The sequence below is a fragment of the Nannobrachium achirus genome (genome assembly GCF_963921795.1).
Source record: "Nannobrachium achirus genome assembly, chromosome: 13".
NCBI lineage: Eukaryota > Metazoa > Chordata > Actinopteri > Myctophiformes > Myctophidae > Nannobrachium > Nannobrachium achirus.
The window spans coordinates 44,842,003-44,861,710 of record NC_137833.1 but is presented as its reverse complement, the minus strand read 5'-3'; positions in this window follow the sequence as shown (position 1 = coordinate 44,861,710).

The window sequence follows — 19,708 nt, the reverse complement described above, 5'->3', positions numbered from 1 at the left end:
AGATCAACCCCGCGCAAGCATAAACTTTCTGTGTCTGGTTCTGGTGCGCTCTCCTCTGCTCTGTGCCAAATTCTGTCTGTCTGTCTACCTGTCTGTCTGTCTGACACACAGACAGACATGTCCCCGGCCAGTGCGCTGCATCGCGTGTCGTTGCCTATTTAAATACACTCAACTTAACATTTTAAGCCAGGCAAAATGGATAAAAAAGACGGACCCTTGAACATTTAGGCGAAATGGCTCTTCAACGGCGGTGAAAAGACTCTCCTTCACGGTGAAAGTTCCAGGTGAAAGGACCAAATGTGTTGAGGCGAATAAGTTATAGGCGAATAGGCAGGTGACCGGCTACACAATGCTTGCTATACCTGGCTATACCAAGTTCAGGTAATTTTATTGTTTGTTTACAGAAATGTGTTGCAATGTGCAACAAGTGTCAGTCTACGAGAAACACTAAAAGAATACACATTTAAAAACACACACAGACAAGGATACCCTATCCTCAATCTGGTCATCATGATCTCCTTTCTGTTTCCTCCCCATTTCTTCTCAGCATCCACTCTTTGTTGTTCTCATGTAGATGTCTCCTAAGTTCTATTCTTTCTTTACCTCACTCCAAACAATGCACTTTCCTTATGCTGTTTGTCTGTTTTCTTTTTTAACTGCTCACTTTTTCTAATTGGTCTACAGGGGCGGCATAGCTCAGGGGTAGAGAAACCGTTATTAGACCACGAAGGGTTCCCAGTTCGAATCCGGGCTCCCCCTGAGTTAATGTCAAAGAGTCCTTGGGCAAGACTCTGAACCCCTAATTGCTCCCGGTGAGTAGGTTGGTGCCTTGCATGGTTTCCTCTGCCACCGGTGTATGAATGTGTGCGTGAATGGGTGAATGTAATGCACAATCTATGTAAAGCGCTTTGGATAAAAGTGCTATATAAATGCACCATTTTCTTTTCTTTTTTTAAAATTTAATTTACTAATAAATTAATGTATTATTTTTTTCTCAGCCTGTCTGTAACACTCTTGTTTGGGTGATTATTTTGAAATGTCCTTTCAAGTTCATCCAATACTTTAAGCTGTTTTCTGCATGGAAAGTCTCAGCACGATTTGGAAAAGCTTGCATTCATGTTCAGTAGACTTAAGTCTATTTAACTTTTCAATCTATCAATCAATACATAAATAAATCAGACAGACAACTGCAAGTGGATTCAAAATGCTGCTGCTTGAGTCTTTACTAATACCAAGAAAGTGGACCATATCACTTCAGTTCTTAGATCTTGAGATGAGACAATATCATCAAGAAAGGTGACAAAAAATAAACTAAAAAAGGGCATATCAATACGAGCAGTGTGAAATAGTTACATAAACCTGCATAATGTATACACAAGGTGAGGTTAAAAATAGCAATGCAATGTAATCATGTTAAACAGCAGCAGATGTATTGACAGATGTGTGAGGTGGATGGTTTTAAGGAAGATATCAACAAAATAAAGAAAGCAGAAAGCAGCAGATAGATCAAATATGACAGACATAAGTTATATGCCAGTGCAGCAGCAATCAGAGAAAAAAACAAACAGAAAACAGGTCAGATATCATTAGGAGCACTATGGAATACATAAGGTGCGTTAGGGGTCCTCATCTTGTGTGGTGCCTTATTAATTATGCCTAATCTTTTTTTCATTTCTTGATAACTTTATATTTTTTAAAAACATTTTAAAATGGTGAATGTAGCCGTGTTGTGAGCTTGTAGATTGCCTATTTTCCCTTTTTTTTATGTTCTTCCAAAATAAACTCCTAATAAGATTAGGCATAACATAAGGGATAAAGCACAGCACATGATAGGGCCCAGAGTGTGTTGTTAAAATACCAATGGAATGAGGCAGCGATGTATTACAGAGGATAACATCATTAAAAAAATTAAAAAGCATAATAAAATAACATAATGAAGGTGCATAGTTTAAAGGAAAATTAATGAGGCAGTCAAAAAACGTATACATAAGTAATAGTGCCAGTGCAGCAGCAACAGGGCACAACTGCAGTCGTAGTGAACCTGCAGAATTCTAGGAGATTGTTCCAGACAGTAGTATTTTGAAATCAATTCTTTCATATATAGAGACAGGATCACATATGGAATAGAATAAATGTGTTTTGTATGAGACATCACGCGTCTCCTCACCTCCTAATAGACAGACAGCCGTATGAATCCTCATGTCTATCTAGATCACCATTTGTGTCACCATTTGTAGTGAAACGTATTTCGCAAACCTTACAAGTAAAGGGCACTTCACCCGTATGAATTCTCATGTGCTGTTTCATTTTACTCAAGTAGCCAAAGACCTTGCCACAATCCGTACAAGTAAAGTGTTTTTATGTAGTTACATTTGTATCTTTTTAACTCAAGCAAAAGGAAAAGAATTGAGAGATAAAAAATAAAAACACAGCAAAAAAATGTAAACCACAAGCAAAAAAGATATTTCCAAGCAAAGAAAATTATAAACCAAGCAAAAAGATTCAAACAGCAATCAAAAAAATAATAGTTGCAAGCAAAAAATATATATATTTTAAACAAAACCTTTAGAACTCGAGAGTAAAAAAATAAAAAATAAGCAAACATTTAAAAATAAATCAAGTAAAGTCTTTTTAAACTTCAACAAAATGCTTATGTGTTGTGCTACTACAAATTGTTTGAATTTGTTTTTCTAGTGTCTGAGTTCTTTTTTGCGATTGCAAAAGTCTCTCTCAAACTCTTCTTGCTCAGATTCTAAGTTTTTGCTCTCGATTTTTTCCCCCTTTGCTTTTGAAATTATATTTGTGTGAGGTGTGAAAGGCATCAAAGAGGTAGTTGTCTTTGATGTTTCATTGATTAGAGAGAACACTAACGAGCTATTGACACTTGTATGTCTCAATCAATTACTGTGGTTTAGAACCCCTTTGAAGTTCAAAGGGAGCAATTGATTGGTTCACCAGGTTCGGCAGATTAGCATTCACCAGCGTTAGTTTTACTGAGGTTAGGGTTAAGGTAGCCTCGGAAACCCAGGATTATTTTGGCGATCGGAAGAAAAATAAAGCCTGGGCAAGCCCCCCTATAACTGTGCTGGTTCATGACATTTTAATTGTATATAAAATAAATGTAGCCGTTCAGATATCTTATTTTACATCAGTATTGTTCATGTGAACTGGTTTATTTAGACTTATCCATTATAATGATAAAATCGCTATGATTTATCACTTGTTTTCCACTGCGTGACCGCGGATCACTTCCTCATTTACTCAAAGCGCACAGCAGCAGGAGTCACGTCCCCCTCCCCTCCGCGTCATTTCGAGACGCCGGAGGACCCGGCGAGATCTGCCGGCCAGCATAGAATGTCCGCGTTAGGTAAGACTAGGGTTAAGGTTATGTTTAGGTGGTCGGCATATTGACGAAATTGCAGACACACTCTCTATTATGGTGGTTTTGAAGGAGGGTAAGGACTAAGGAGAAGCCCTCACTTTCAATTTTCCATAATCTTTTTAGCTCATAGGCTACTTGTAGAAAAGTCACCAACCCTCCCCCTGAGTCACTTCACCAGACTTCCCTAGTGCCCACTCTTCCTGCATCCAAGTGAAATATATACACAAGTTCGTGGAATGAGGTAGTAAATAGCAGCAGATAAGACTGCTGGTGGGTGCAAACATGACAAATTCCCATTCAGTGCGTTGATATCATTCGAATGAGGTGAAGCTGGCATGGCATAGGTCACCGATTGTTGGGTGACATCAGCAAATCTGTTGTTGACAGACAAGCTCTGATCATAACATTTTGAAACATCTGTGCCTTGTCAAGTACGAAATAAATAGAAACAGTGCAAATGCTTTGGATTTCTTTTAATTTGTGGGAACAGAAGGAAGTGCAAAACTAACATTCTAGTTTACTCATTATTTGAAAACATTGAGCACTCAAATACACTGTCTAAAAGAAAAAAATAAAACAGAATGAAAAACAGACATTTTCAGATTGGGATATTCCTCTTCATGTCATACTGGATTATATTTTGTTTTGTATGAAACATCAAACATGTCACATGGGTTCTTTGAAAATAGCATAATAATAACATTTCGTTTTTGAATTATTTAAGTGCCTCTTCAGATTGACATTTAGAGTGAAGCTTCTTTGCCAATCTGAACAATGATTTGTCACCTGTATAAATCCTCATATAGCTGTCTGTGAAGCTCAGTCTGTACAGCATTCACCTTTGAACTGCAAAGTCCTGGGTTCGATCCCTGGCAACCCTGCCAGCATACATCTAAGTCATGTTGTCATAAGTACTGAGAGCTTGACGATAGGTTTTGCGCTCCAGCTCAGTAATCTAGCACACTGAAAAGACATCCTTGATTTGGGCTGATAGCCCAATACTTCTGCATAAACGAGAAAAGCTTCTGGGAACCCAGAATAGCCCGATACTTTCCTATCGCCAAAATAAAAGGCCGGGTTTCCGAGGCTAGCCCAATACAGACGATTCTGAATGACTTACTTAATCCTCAAGCTTAATTTCAGAATACCCTTCTGACCAAAGACTTTGCCATATTCTGTGTAAATAAAGGGTATTTTACCTGTGTGAGACCTCATGTGTCTATTCAAATATCTTTCAGTAGTAAAGCTTTTGATGCACTCAGGACAACTAAAGGGGTTTTCCACTGTATGAATCTCCATGTGTTGAATAAGATTAGCCATGTGACCAAAGATCTTTCCACACTCTGTACACTTAAATGGTTTTTCATGTGTATGCATCCTTGTGTGTTGTTTCATATTACTTATGTTAGCAAAGCCTTTGTCACAATATGTACAACTAAAGGGTTTCTCACCTGTATGACGTCTCATGTGTCGTTTCAATTTACTCTTCACAGGAAAGCCTTTGCCACACAGTGCACAACTAAAGGGTTTTTCTCCCGTATGAATTATCATGTGTTCTTTCAATATACTCTTCCTAGTAAAGCTTTTGCCACACACTGTACAACTAAAGGGTCTTTCACCTGTATGCGTCATCACGTGTTCTTTCAATACACTCTTCAGACCAAAGAATTTTCCACACTCTGAACAAGTAAATGGTTTTTCACCTCTATGCGTCATCATCACGTGGTGATCCAGATAACGCTTCTGACTAAAGACTTTTCCACAATCTTCACAACTAAAGGGTTTTTCACCTCTATGCATCCTCATGTGTTGTTCCAGACTATACTTCACACCAAAGCCTTTGCCACACTCCGCACAAATAAAGGGTTTCTCGCCTGTATGAATCCTCATGTGTTGTTTCAAATTACCCTTTATAGTAAAGCCTTTGCCACACTCTGAACAAGTAAATGGTTTTTCACCCATGTGCATCAGCATGTGTTGTTTCAATGTATGGGTAAGACCAAAGCCTTTGCCACACTCCTTACAAATAAAAGGTTTTTTAACTGTATGAATCATCTTGTGTCGTTTCAGATAACTCTTCATAGTAAAGCTTTTGCCACACTCTGCACAACTAAAGGGGTTTTCACCCGTGTGCATCCTCATGTGTTGTTTCAATATACTCTTCCTAGTAAAGCCTTTTCCACACTCTGAACAAGTAAATGGTTTTTCACCTGTGTGGGTCATTTCGTGCCTCTTCAGATTACACATTCTATTGAACCTTCGTTCACAAACCTTACAAGTGAAGAGGTTGAAAGCTGAAGTATGAATCATGCTGTGTCGTATTCGGTGACAACACATGTGACCACAGACTTTGCCACTCTCTGTACATCTACAGCTCCGTTTCCCTGTGTGACCCCTCGTGGATGATGCTTTTTTAGACGATTTAAGGTCCTGGGCCAACTCGTGGGTTAAAGGCAATCTTTGTCCGTCCACACGTTGTGTCATATGTGATTTCAGTGTGTTTAAAGCCGACTGATCTTCCTTTGTCTCCTCCCAGTCTTTGCTGTCTTCAGTGTCAAATTCAGAACTGTGTGAAGAGAGGAGCTGGTCTTCACGAGTTGGATGTGATTTTCTACACTCAGCTTGTGTTTTCTTGTGATTAGTTGAGGTGCTGGCTAGGTCAACTTCACTTTTCACTTCTAGTAATGTCACAGTTGACCCTGCAGCCTCCTCTAGTCTTTGATGTCGCTCCTCCTCCTGTTCTTCTTTAAAGTGTGAAGGCTTTGGTTCATCCTGGACCAGACTGGGGCTCCTCTGCTGTCGTTCAGTGGAAATCTCCTTGTCACACACAGTGAGCTGTGGGATATCTGTGCAAAGATAAAATGAGAGTGAAATATTAAATAGGGGTTGGGATTTTAACAATGAACCTAAAATCAATGAATTGCTGTTAAGAAATAAATCAATTACATTAAACGATTATAATTAATCATGTTTCTTTTTCTTTTTTGCTAATGAATGTTACAGGTATGGTGTGTGTGATATCAAATGTGACCGTAATCACAGTAATCCTTAGAGCAGGGGTTTTCAAAGCGGGTGATGGGGCACCCTGGGGTGCCGTGACGGCAGTCCAGGGGTGCCACTAGATATTTTGATAATATTTGGAATTTATTTGGACACTTGAAAAAATATTTAGTATAATTTTCAACTTGAAGTACAAGGTTATTTTCAGTCAGTTCTAACCAAAATGGCTATTATCTCAACGTTTTCCTCGCAACATAATCATCGCCACTGTCGGGCAGAAACCTTGCATCTCCAAGTTTCAAATGTGTACATCTTTTGGTAAAGCAAAGCCCTGCTTCATCATACAAGACTGTCGCACAAAACTAGTGAAAACAGCAGATCTACAAGCACACAATGCCTCGCATAAACTTTTATAGATGATAAATACAGAACAAACGGTTTTGGACATTCAAGGTTTCCACCTGACAACGACGATATGCTATAAATATAAGGTGCTGGGAGTGAAAATTATAATGTAGGGGTGCCTCGGATTAAAAAAATATACATGGGGTGCCCTGAGACAAAAAAGTTTGGGAACCCCTGCCTTAGAACACCGCATAGGGCAGGTGTGTGTCTGTGTGTTTCCAGGTGAAGCTTGGTGAAGCTTGTTGAGGCTTGTTAAAGAGGTGGTGCCATGATTTTTTTCCCCCTCTAAAACATGATTATCAGGTATTATGATTATACTAGGAGGAAGATTTTTTCCAAAAAAGTATACAGAAAGAGTTAAAATTGGGTTTTTATGTGGCCACACCCCCAGTTCATTAAGTATGCATGGATGTCATGGTGGGTGGTGACCCAGCTGAAGTTAGCCACACCCCACAGTGTTGGGTGAATGGTAATTAGGGGAGGAGTTGATTCTGTGATGTAATAAGTATGTGTGGTTTTTAACTGACACTTTTGACCACACGGTGGCAGCCTCCAATAGAAAGCAAACAAATACCAAGAGAATACATACTTGCTCATAAAACCACACCAGGGGGTCTAATGGAGTAATTTCAACCTCCTAGACACATGAAAAACAGAAAAAGTACAAAACTATGGCACCACCTCTTTAATGTTATCAAACATATAATTTTCCGAATGTCTGAGTGAGTGTCTGTCTGTCTGTCTGTCTGTCTGTCTGTCTGTCTGTCTGTCTGTCTGTCTGTCTGTCTGTCTGAAACAGCGTTTCTCATCAGTGGCTGGAGCAATTGATCTGAAATCGCATCACCATTAGCATATGAACACACCTGACATAACTGTGAAGCCCGTTTGTCACTTTCACAAATCATATGCTGTATATTAGCATTTTTATGGTGTATCTACTATCTATTCTGCATCTAGCATGAGGCATATCTATTCTGCATCTAGCATGAGGCAACATGTTTAACCAGCTCTGTGTGTGTGTGTGTGTGTGTGTGTGTGTGTGTGTGTGTGTGTGTGTGTGTGTGTGTGTGTGTGTGTGGGCGGGCGGGGGGGGGGGGCATAGTATCTCTGTAGCCATTAAACGAAACGGGTATTTCTTACATTGATGCTCCTACATATTATCATGCAAGCACCAGTTAAAGTTACTTTCCATCCCTCATATACTGTGTGCACAGTGCACATCCCATAACCCACACACTGCACATCATTTCGGAGCGCATATCTTTGAACGGGTAAGGGCTAGTATACATCAATATATCAAAACACCTATGTTTCTGCACTCATTTCTGGTTTTGGGCAAGAATTATATAATATATAATAATATCTGCTCTACAGAGAGATTCACAAGAAAGTGATCTACCATCATTTTGCACACAGAGAACATATCCATATTTAAAGGGATATTCCACTTTCAACAGCTTACAGTGGAAGGGCTTCTCTCCACATACACACCCATTGTAACTTCAAACTCCATTTTAACCATGACATGATAGATTCATTAAAAACACAATTATTTTTTTCTAATGACTCATAATACCCTCCTAATATGTGAGCAGGCTGTGTTTTTTCCATAACATCTTTCATTTATTTTTAATAATAATATGGGAAAATGGAAAGAAAAAAAAATACAAAAGATAATTATTAAAAATAAATGAAAAAAGTTGTGGAAAAAACACAGCCTGCTCACATATTAGGAGGGTATTATGAGTCACCAGAAATGGGTGTTTTTAATGCATCTATCATGGTTAAAATGAAGTTTGAAGTTACAATGGGTGTGTGTGGGGAGAGGCCCTGGGCCTGTAGGGCCTGGTAACATTTACATCAAATATCTAAATATTGAATCAAGAAAATTAAAAACTGTTCAGGGTGTTCATAAAAGCCTGATTAGACAATAAAATTACCAAACGTTTTTTTGAAACTGAACTATCCCTTTAAATCTAATGTAACGTCAACGTTGACCCACCAGTCTCCTCTGGTGTTTGTAGTAACTCCTCCTCCTCCTGTTCTTCCTTAATCTGTGGAGGTTCTAGTTCCTCCTGGACCAAAATGGTGTCCCACTCCTGTTGTTCTATTTTAATCTGTGGAGGAAGCTCTGGTTCCTCCTTGACCAAAATGGTGTCCCACTCCTGTTGTTCTATTTTAATCTGTGGAGGCAGCTCTGGTTCCTCCTTGACCAAAATGGTGTCCCACTCCTGTTGTTCTATTTTAATCTGTGGAGGCTCTGGTTCCTCCTGGACCAAAATGGTGTCCCACTCCTGTTGTTCTATTTTAATCTGTGGAGGCTCTGGTTCCTCCTGGACCAAAATGGTGTCCCACTCCTGTTGTTCTATTTTAATCTGTGGAGGCTCTGGTTCCTCCAGGACCAAAATGGTGTCCCACTCCTGTTGTTCTATTTTAATCTGTGGAGGCAGCTCTGGTTCCTCCTGGACCAGAGCGGGGCCCCTCTTATCCTGTTCTTCTTTAATCTGGGGAGACGCTGGTTCCTCCAGGACAACAACGGTAATCCACTCCTCTTGTTCTCCTTTAATCTGGGGAGGCTCTGCTTCCACCTGGACCAACATCTTAATCCACTCCTCTTGTTCTTCTTTAATCTGTGAAGGCTCTGGTTCCTCCTGGACCAGGAAAACCTCCTCCTTACACACAGGGAGCTTCGGGAAATCTAGAAGGAGGAGAGAAGAGGTAACGCCATCAGAAAGCAACTTAACCCGTTTGTTATTGGAGAAGATTGATTCTCCTGTTTAAGGAGTCATGTTGGAATGATGTGATTTTAATAACCTGTTTTAGTGCTCCTTTGTCATTCGAGCGTTGTGAAATGAGTTGATGACAAAATATAAAGTAGTGTTTGCATGTATTATTCAAACCGTACTAGTAACCACTGTTTCCAATACAGTCTATTGAGATCCCGGTTGCATCCAATGACTGGTTTTAGGCCCAGTGCTGAAAAGCACTTTGAGAGTCAGTCAACACAATGCAATATTTTGGGTTAAATATGTACAAACTGACAAGACAGTTGAGGAGAGACAACAATACATTTACAACTACTCATAGAAAACTACAGTCATCAGATGTTAATAATGTAAAATGATAATAATAATTGCGACCGAAGGTCGCAGTTAGGGATGGGTATCGTTCACCTTTTAATCGATACGATACCTTTTTCGATACCATTTTCGATACTTTTTATATATTATTATTATTATTATAATTATTATTTGCCTTTTTCTATGGGTTAGAAAAAGGCAATTTTATAGACTTTAGTTTGGATCATTATCATAATAATAAACATTATAGGCTATTCTCGGCTATTTTCACAGTAACGAGTGTAGCCTACTAAAGCAGTCATTAAACTCTCAGTAGCCCAATTGTTACAGATGCGTCCGGCAAGGGGTGCATTCAAAAGTATCGAAACAAGGTATCGTTCGATTTTACGTGAACCGATACCGATAGTATCGACGTCATTGAATCGATACCATTAAAAGTATCGCCGACGATATACCATGAGAAAAGTCACAGCTTGTCCGGAGACGGACGTGTACACGAGTATACGGTCTATGGGCAAATCCATAGACCGTAAAAATGTGTCATCTTGATGTCATCATGCTCTGATGTCACTGTGATGTCCGGCACATCTTGTCCATGTGAATCCCTTTTACGCCCATACATGGAGATCCCTGATGTCATCAATGTTAAGCCCATATCTAACACGACTTCATATGGGAATGCCGATATATGGAGGAAGCTCATATCTGTGTCAGCTCATATCGGCTGGTTCAGACAGGGATCTCCATGTATGGGCATAAAAGGGATGTACTATATACAGTACATAGATCTCTATATATGGGTACCAGGGGTCTCCAACTCTCCATACTGTATATGGGTACCTTGTCTGATACTGTATTGGCCAGATGGCCAAGAATTGGCGCCCTGAGGTGTCTTACTGGTAATAATAATAATTTTCAAGAAAGAATAAGAGATAGAAAGGAAAGGTGTTCCTAAAATGAGCAGAGTAAAATATACAACATCAGATCTATACAGAACATAAGCCGAATTTTGGGGTCAGTTGATCTCCTTCTGGTGTTGTGACCAAGGGCATTACTCTCTCTAGAATATTATCTGACCACCAATCCTCAGAGATCTTAAAGACCAGACCAATTGGGAGATGTAGTACTCTGTCATCTACCTACCTTGTAGTCTGGGCATTTTATGGACTATAAGGGGTTAACCTCAAACAAATTGCAACAGAAACACTTTCAACTCTTTCTGTTTCATAAATAAACTCAGCACAAAAAGAAAGGAAACTTGACTTTGGTCCATTATATATCCCCTTTAATAATACCAAATTGTATTGTGTTGTATACAATTCTTATCGTTGATTCGTCACCTTTACAATAAGGTACAGCTTGTAAGCATCAGATATTCGAGGCATGAGCTTCACAACCAAACGTGTGGGTACTGGGTAGCGCCGACCAAGATTTTGCCAAAATGGCTTGCAATACTGTTCTGCTGGCATTTACTCTCGTTTTGGGCTTCCCTGACACCAAGCTTCAAATTAACAAAGTGTAAAAATGACTAATATGTGTTGTTTTTTTCTTTTCCTTATTACTGTGGGAGATTGCAATCATTCAATGAACCAAGCAAAACAAAGGTGAACACCAAAAGAACAGTATTGCAGGCCTGCCAGGCCATTTTGACCATTTTTGGAGGGGCGCTACCCACACGGTTGGTTGTGTCGCTCATTCCACGAATGCCAGATCCTTACAAGCTGTACCTTGTTGTAGAAGTGACAGATCAACGATAACAATGATATCAAACACAGTACCATTTGGCATAATTAAAGGAGGGATATAATGGACCGAATGTTGGCAAATATTGGGTCGGTGGCTGTGGTGCTCATTCCACGAATGCCAGATCCTTACAAGCTGTACCTCGTTGCAAAAGTGACGAATCAACGATAAAAATGATATAAGACACAACATGAATTGGTATTATTAAATTATTTTTGTGCTGAGTTTTATGTTAGAATTCCGAGTTCTGGAACATATTGAAAAAGCTGCAGAAAGTTTGGGTCCTATTAACTTTACTAAACAGGAAAAATATACAAAAAATTAAACTGCTTTAAGTAGCATGTGAGGAGTCAAACTATATATTTTTTCCCATGATTCTGAATCCATTGCAAGCATTTGTTTTGCAACGGAAAACATTTCATGAGCTAAAAACGGTTCTCACAAAATTGTGAAAAGTGATGACTCATCACTAAACCATAGTTTTGTGGGGCCGTTAAGGTTAGTGCAGGTTCTCACTGTACTGTATCTTTCTACAGTGAACTACCCATACTAAGAGGAAACTGGATCCCATGATATTGGTGTCAGTATGTTTTTTTTTTTTTACTCACAGCAGTTGTTGTCCTCCATGGTGAAGATGGGAGGCTGGAGGCATGCATGGAGGGGCAGCAGAGCTCAGGTCCTGACTCAGGGCTGCAGAGTCTATGAATGCATGCTGCGACTGGATAGGTGACCAACTGACCATCACTGTTGGACATCTGCTGCATCAGTCTAGACAGTATATTATCAAATAATCAATAATATTATACACACACTATATGATGCCAGGTCAACACATGAACCTGTCATTTTAACCTTTGCACCTGACACTGTATAGTACTGTGTTCTATTAGTCTGTCATTCAATGTTAAAAAAGGGATCTCAATGTAAACAAGCCTCAGCTTTCATGAGTTTATCCTTTTAGTTGACCTTGTAGTACAATGAACTGTACTGTCATGAAACAGTACCTTTTCCTATGCAAACTTCTAATAAATACTTCAGTCAGTCAATCAAAATGTATTTTCTGTTTATTAAAGATCTGGAGGCAGGGAGACCCCTGTGACTGAACAAATAATTAGCTATTATTACTATCAGATTCAGAAAACAGAATATAAAGCTTTACACTACCTTAAGTTCCAATTTATGCAGTGTCACAATGAAAAGTACCGGCGGTAATTGTTCAAAATTGTGAAGAAAGAAATAACAAGACATTATAAACATTATGGTTTTTGTATATTAATGCAATATTATATTTGACAATTATTTCGGGGGCACTTGCAATATAATTTCTCACAGCACACCAGTGGGCTCCGGCTCATAGGTTAAAGAGAAGTTCGCCCCCGAAATGTTTTATGTTGTATTTATTTTTAATCTATTATTCACCCCATGGAGAAATCATATAATTTCATTACAACGAGCTTGGTTGCTGAAGCGCTGCTTTCCAACGTATGGTTCCAACTGGTGCAGGTTTTTTTTACCTTGCGTTGCTGCAGTGTATTGAAAACACGCTCTGCAGGATCAGGGTTTTTGCTTGAGGAAGAAAACCATATATTATTTATTTCCACAGTGAATAAATGTGAATCAATCCACTGAAAAACCAAAACATGACAAAAAAAAAGAAAAGAAAAAAGACGTTCGTTTACTCTTCCGGGGCAAATGCATCGACGATACAACAGCGCCACCCAATGGCCACATCGCAAACATCAAATACATACCACCACGCACGTTTGGTTTTCATATGCGCACGCACGCACGCACGCACGCACGCACGCACACACACACACACACACACACACACACACACACACACACACACACACACACACACACACACACACACACACACACACACACACACAGGGGGAGGAGAAGTCCTGGCACAGCAGGGACATGCAGATAATGTTAGACAGGCAGGGGCCTTTCTTTATATCGAAAATAGCAGACCTCCAAGCTCACAACAGTGCGGTGCGACACATTGTGAGCTTGGAGCTCGGCTATTTTCGGTGCTTGCCACACCACAACCAAGTCTTTGATTGATTGAAGACTTTATTAGAAGTTTGCATAGGAAAAGGTACAGTTTCATGACGGTACAGTTCACTGGTACAAGGTCTACTAAAAGGAGATCCATGAAAAGACTAAGCTTATTTCCACTGGAAACCATTGAAGTATCTCATATAACATTGAATGACAGACAAATAGAACACAGTACTATGCAGTAGATATGTAAAGAAAAACTAAAAAAAAGACAGTAGCCTAAGTCTAAAACAAACAGTATACAAAGAAGGGGCAGGGGAGGGTAGGGTTGGGCTAGGTTCATTTTTTACCAGTTGCGAACGGCTGCTGCCTGTAAGTGGTTTTTCAGGGCAATTTTAAAGGATGCTAGTGATCCACACTCCTTTATGGCCTTCGGTAAGGCTTTCCACATTTTGGTGGTATAGCAGAAAAAAGAGTTTGACCCTTTGTTGGTTTTGACTCTGGGTTGAAAGTGATCTGTGGCGCTGCCTCTGGTGTTGTAAATATGGACATCCTTAATGTTTATAAAGTATTTTGAAAGGTACTTGGGTATCATAGTGGTGTAGTGTATCTTGTACACCAGGCCCATTGCAAGTTGCAGATGTGACTTATAAGGATTGGAATGTGACCTGAGGGCAGCATTCAATTTCATTGGTCCTCGCGCCTGGCCAATCAGTAACAGTTGGAGGCGGGGCGGGAGGCGGGTTCAATGCAATTTTGAATTGTTCAGCGGCAGCCATCTTTGTATCACAGTCAGTCAGTCAGTTAGTCTGCTCCTGCTGCCTTCAGTGAAAGCCTGCTACTGCTTCAGTGCAAGCCTACTACTACACTAAACTATTAAAATCTTCACTACTCGCTACACTGCCTAAGCATATTGCTTCATCTGCAAGGTAAGACTTTTAAATATGAATTTGTTGATGTTTGCTAGAACTACATTTAGAAACTTTCATTAAGCTAAGGTTTGCTAGCTGACTAACTTAGCAAGGTGTTCATTTCATTTAGCTAATGTTAGCCACTGTAGCTTAGCCTTGTTACCATAGATAGTCTGCTATATTGAAACTAGCTGTTCCAACTCTGCCTTGAATTGTAATGTAATTGAATCATTTTCAAATGTAGCAACCTTGCAGGTTGCTAATGTTAACATTTTCAAACATAGCTAGCAAGCTACTGTTGTTAGCTAATGCAGCTTGGCCTTGTTACATAGCTACTCTGTTGAAATTAGCTGTTCAAACTGCCTTGAATTGCAATGTTATTTAAATCATTTTGTTGTGTTGAGGCGCCTCAGTGCGGCTGCAGAGTTCATGTGCAACCTCTTCCAGAGAGAGATAGAGACACTAGAAACTATTGTCTCTATCTCATTGCCCTCAGAGCAGCATTTTAACATTGGTCTATGCATATCATTTAAGCTGCCCTCAGACCAGCATTGACTAACTGCCCTCAGAGCAACATTTTAACATTGGTCTATGCATGTCATTTAGGCTGCCCCCAGAGCAGCATTGCTCTTTGCATATCATTTAAGCTGCCCTCAGAGCAGCATCTTAACATTGGTCTATGCATATCGTTTAAGCTGCCCTCAGAGCAGCATTGACAAAATGCCCTCAGAGCAGCATTTTAACATTGCTCTTTGCATATTATGTAAGCTGCCCTCAGAGCAGCATTGACCAACTGCCTTCAGAGCAGCATTTTAACATTGGTCTATGCATATCATTTTGGCTGCCCTTAGAGCAGCATTGACAAAGTGACCCCAGAGCAGCATTGCTCTTTGTATATCGTTTAAGCTGCCCTCAGAGCAGCATTGACAAAGTGCCCTCAGAGCAGCATTTTAACATTGGTCTATGAATATCATTTAGGCTGCCCTCAGAGCAGCATTTTAACATTGGTCTATGCATATCGTTTAGGCTGCCCTCAGAGCAGCATTGACAAAGTGCCCCCAGAGCAGCATTTTAACATTGCTCTTTGCCTATTATGTATGCTGCCCTCGGAGCAGCATTGACCAACTGCCCTCAGAGCAGCATTTTAACATTGCTCTTTGCCTATTATGTATGCTGCCCTCGGAGCAGCATTGACCAACTGCCCTCAGAGCAGCATTTTAACATTGCTCTTTGCCTATTATGTATGCTGCCCTCGGAGCAGCATTGACCAACTGCCCTCAGAGCAGCATTTCAGCAATGCTATTTGCATATCATTTAAGCTGCCCCCAGAGCAGCATTGCTCTTTGAATATCATTTAAGCTGCCCTCAGAGCAGCATTTTAACATTGGTCTATGCATATCGTTTAGGCTGCCCTCAGAGCAGCATTGACAAAGTGCCCCCAGAGCAGCATTTCCAGCAATGCTATTTGCATATCATTTAGGCTGCCCTCAGAGCAGCATTGACAAATTTCCCCCAGAGCAGCATTGCTCTTTGAATATCATTTAAGCTGCCCTCAGAGCAGCATCTTAGCATTGCTATTTGCATATTATGTAAGCTGCCCTCAGAGCAGCATTGATCAACTGCCCTCAGAGCAGCATTTCAGCATTGCTATTTGCATATCATTTAAGCTGCCCTCAGACCAGCATTGACTAACTTCCCTCAGAGCAACATTTTAACATTGGTCTATGCATGTCATTTAGGCTGCCCTCAGAGCAGCATTGACAAACTGCCCCCAGAGCAGCATTTTAACATTGCTCTTTGCATATTATGTAAGCTGTCCTCAGAGCAGCATTGACCAACTGCCTTCAGAGCACCATTTTAACATTGGTCTATGCATGTCATTTAGGCTGCCCTCAGAGCAGCATTGACAAAGTGCCCCCAGAGCAGCATTGCCCTTTGCATATCATTTAAGCTGCCCTCAGGGCAATATCTTAACATTGGTCTATGCATATCGTTTAAGCTGCCCTCAGAGCAGCATTGACAAAGTGCCCTCAGAGCAGCATTTTAACATTTGTCTTTGCATTTAATTTAAGCTGCCCTCAGAGCAGCATTGACAAAGTGCCCTCGGAGCAGCAATTTAACATAGGTCTATGCATATCATTTAAGCTGCCCTCAGAGCAGCATTTTAACATTGCTCCTTGCATATCATTTAAGCTGCCCTCAGAGCAGCATTGACTAACTGCCCTCAGTGCAGCATGTTAACCTTGCTCCTTGGATATCATTTAAGCTGCCCTCGGAGCAGCATTGACAAAGTTCCCTCAGAGCAGCAATTTAACATAGGTCTGTATCTTTGACAGTGTACAAATGGAACCAAATGGACCTGTTAGGGTCCATTTGGTTCCATTTGTACATTGGAACCAAATGGTTCCTGAGGTCAGGTTGCAGCGGTTAACAGCAGCAGGCTGTTGCCATTCTGGTATGAACAGTTCTTTGCACTTTTGTTTTTGTAAAAATGTTTCGTGTGAACTTAATTCCACTCTCATACATTCATATAGGTTGACAGAGGAGGGGGTTCAAGCATCAGTCTGCTGAGGACCTTAATCATCAACAGCAGACTGCAGGGAGAGCATACAAGAACATTCTTGGGCCAAGTCCCATTGTACTGTTTACGGTGCCTGAAGAGGTTTAGGGTCCAGCTCCCATATCCTGAGGTCCCCCTACAACTGCATCCTGACGGGTGGAATCATCGTGTGGTACTGGTACAGGAGCTAGTACTGCTCTTCAGTGCGGTCAGCTTAGCGAGCAGTTGGAGGTTAGCTTCCTTCCCTCCAGTCACTATGTGGCCATTTGTCTGTGGCTTATGTTTGGCCAGATTAATTAAACCTTGTTGTCTCTCCAGCCTTACAGGACACCTGTTGATTGAAGGTTGAAAATACTTCATAATTCCATTGTAATGTAAATAAATAGTGTTTGCCCTGTACACGTATGAATAGTAAAAGAGAATGTTACCATGAAGCAGCAAAGAATGTTTAACATGGGAGAGAAAGACAATGTTACCAGATGCAATAAGACCAGTATCTCTCTCTCTCTGTGTCTTTCTGTCTATTTGTACACTGTCAAAGTTACAGACGTGTAAGGGTCGATTTAGACCCCCATAAAGGAACATAGAGAGTCCCTGAAATACACTTAGAGAACCACTGATATAGACACATTTAAGCAGCTTAGTTTTTTTAACCTTGAACCTTGGAAGAGGAAAGAAGACAGCTTGACAATGACAATGTTGTGATATCAGACTATTGTCCGTACTGTAACAAAATGGAATGTTTGAGAACAACTGCTCCAGTGAAGTAAGTGAGGTTTGAGTGTTAATAGATGTTTTAAACTATAATTGATTTAAAATTGTAATTCTGGTATGACAGTTGATTCTGATGTATTTCTGTGAACACTGTAAATGACCACAATGTTTACAATAAAAAATTGATTTCTATCATTTGCATGCTTTATTGGGTAATTGGGTAAACACTATAACTTTAATATAACTGACTCCTCCTCACACGCATGAGAAACATTGCTACACAAAGCACAAAAAGAGTAATGTACTGTAAACCTTCATTATACCGATAATTATTGATAATGGCTTCATATTTATACTATTTTGCTAGAATACTGATGTTTTAACTATAACATACTGGTCATGCTACTGATTTATCTCTTTGTTATTAACTTCCACTATAATAGATATTACAACAATGAGTATATGAGATACTTCAATGGTTTCCTGTGTAGCCAAGTGCTTTTCTATGATCTCCTTTTAGTTGACCTTGTACCAGTGAACTGTACCTTCATGAAACTGTACCTTTTCCCTATGCAAACCTCTAATAATCAGTCCAATAGGACCCCCATAACTCTGAGGAAGATATTATATTATGGTCTGTCTGTCATTCTGTCTGTCTGTAACACTTCATGTTCCATATACTGTATGGGCAATAATAACATCAATGACAGCCCCACAATATTGGACACTGTCACGGTCCTCAATGCTGTCCTAGTTTAAAACTTTATAAGGACATTAAAGCTTTGATCAATCCACTTATGGAAGAGGGATTAAAACTGGGTAGGGTTTAAGGGGTTGGCCAGTTTTGTTCAATATACAGTATTGATGTTTGCTTTATTGACATGAGAAAACATACATTTACATTGCCAAAACTGTTGACAATGGGGAACATACTGTATATACAGTTGGAGGGGGTACAGCAGTGTGTAAACAGAGCTATGTTGCATTGTGTCCTTTAAAGGTAGCAGCTCTATTTCATATTGTTCAGCAGGTCTAGATGATAATCCATGGTTTGTAGTCCTTAGGGTGGTTGTGTTCCAGTCTCTAGCCTTCTTTTATCGTCATTGTTAACATGATGGTTGTCTTCAAACTGGTTTAGCCTCCATCATTCTATATACTCATACTGTCAGTCAGACAGCTAACAGTCTGACTTTCTAAAGTGTTTAGAAACAAAAAATAACCACATTATCTCTATATAATATGGGCCTGTACAGAAGCATAGGGATGAAGCGGGTCATCCATAGAAAATCTAAATATTTGACATATTGATGACCTCTGGATGAACTCTTTTGGGTTGTTTCACTCCCAGGCCAGCGCATAATCGAGCTTGGTACCCATAAGAACATGACTCACTCATCTGGTCTCAGATAACATACTGTATATCAGTCTAGGTAGAACGTGTTATGACCTTAGGAGACTACAGTCATTGTTGGCTACACTTGCTTTGCATCCCATCTATAAAGCTTCACAAATATACTTACAATGCATTTAACCATTTTCTAATGCTGTATAATTTGAGTAACTAAAATCCAAAACATACTCATGATACTTTATAAGGTAAAGTATCATAATACCTTACTAGTAAGATGCCCTAAGGACGAGGGCGCGTGCAAATGGTCGTGTGCACGCACCCGCCTGGGTGACTGCAGACTGCTGGGCACTGGAGCTTTGGCATAGGATCAACTTTGACCGTCTGACATCATAGAGAGATAGAGATTGACACAATATGGGCATTCCCAGATATGGGCTCATGTGGTCTATTTGCAAGTGTCTTGCAGTGTGGCCATATATGAAGCATGAAGTGTGACATACAGACAGACAGACAGACAGACAGACAGACAGACAGACAGACAGACAGACAGAC